Below are 1,506 nucleotides of genomic sequence, written 5' to 3' on the forward strand. Positions count from 1 at the left end.
GTCTTTCATCCAGAAATCAAAGCTTACTGTTCACCAGAGAACACACACAAAAGAGAAACCTTTTGAATGTAACATTTGTGGAAAGTCTTTCTCCTGGAAGGCATATCTTACTAGACACCAGAGAACACACACAGGAGAGAAACCTTATGAATGTAACATTTGTGGAAAGTCTTTCTTCTGGAAGGCAGATCTTACTAGACACCAGAGAACACACACAGGAGAGAAACCTTATGAATGTAAGATGTGTGGAAAGTCTTTCTCCTGGAAGTCATACCTTACTCTCCACCAGAGAACACACACAGGAGAGAAACCTTATGAATGTAACAAGTGTGAAAAGTCTTTCACCCAGAAATCGATGCTTACTCGTCACCAGAGAACACATAATAGAGAGAAAACTTATGAATGTAACGTGTGTCGAAAATCTTTCACCAAGAAATCAAAGCTTACTCGCCACCAAAGAACACACACAAAAGAGAAACTGTATCAATGTAATGTGTGTCGAAAGTCTTTCACCGAGAAATCAAAGCTTACTTGCCACCAGGGAACACACACAAAAGAGAAACCTTTTGAATGTAACATTTGTGGAAAGTCTTTCTCCTGCAAGGCATATCTTACTAGCCACCAGAGAACACACACAGGAGAGAAACCCTATGAATGTAAGATGTGTGGAAAATCTTTCACCAAGAAATCAAATCTTAATCTCCATCAGAGTACACATACTAGAGAGAAACCTTTTGAATGTAACATTTGTGGAAAGTCTTTCTCCTGCAAGGCATATCTTACTCTGCACCAGAGAACACACACAGGAGAGAAACCTTATGAATGTAAGATGTGTGGAAAATCTTTCACCAGGAAATCAACTCTTAAACTTCATCAGAGAACACATATTAGAGAGAAAACTTATGAATGTAACTTGTGCTGAAAGTCTTTCACCCATAAAAGAAACCTTACTAGGCACCAGAAAACACACACATTAGAGAGACCTTATGAATGTAACATGTGTGGAAAGTCCTTCTCTTGGTAGTCAAGCATCAATGTCCATGAGATAATACACACAGGAAAGAAAACTTATGAATGTAACATGTGTGGAATGACTTTCACCTGGAAGTCAAAGCTCACTGTCCATCAGAAAACGCACAGGAAAGATACCTTATGAATGTCATATTTGCGGAAAGATTTTCAGCCAGAAGCTACAACTTACTATGCACCAGAGAGCACACACAGGATAGAAATTTTATGAATGTGACCTATGTGGAAAATCTTTCATGCAGAACATACACCTTTCTGTCCATCAGAAAAAAAACAACCAGAGAGAAATGTTATATATGTAGCAAGCATGGAAATTCTTTCACCTGGAAGGCACAACTTAACATCCATCACAGACACAAGGAGAGAAACCTTATGAATGTGACCAATGTGGAAAGACAGCTTAACACACATAAGTTGATTCACACAAATGAAATAACTTAGGATTGTACCAAATGGGGAAAGTCTTTGATCTGTAAG

At 38.4% G+C, this 1,506-nt stretch overlaps 1 pseudogene; it reads left to right on the plus strand.

The window, feature by feature from the left end:
• Positions 1 to 1,034, plus strand: part of LOC106001734 — a 40,166-nt pseudogene extending 39,132 nt beyond the window's left edge.
• Positions 1,035 to 1,506: the final 472 nt, after the last annotated feature.

This window comes from Dipodomys ordii, unplaced genomic scaffold, assembly GCF_000151885.1.
Source record: "Dipodomys ordii isolate 6190 unplaced genomic scaffold, Dord_2.0 Scaffold383, whole genome shotgun sequence".
Classification (NCBI taxonomy): Eukaryota; Metazoa; Chordata; class Mammalia; order Rodentia; family Heteromyidae; genus Dipodomys; species Dipodomys ordii.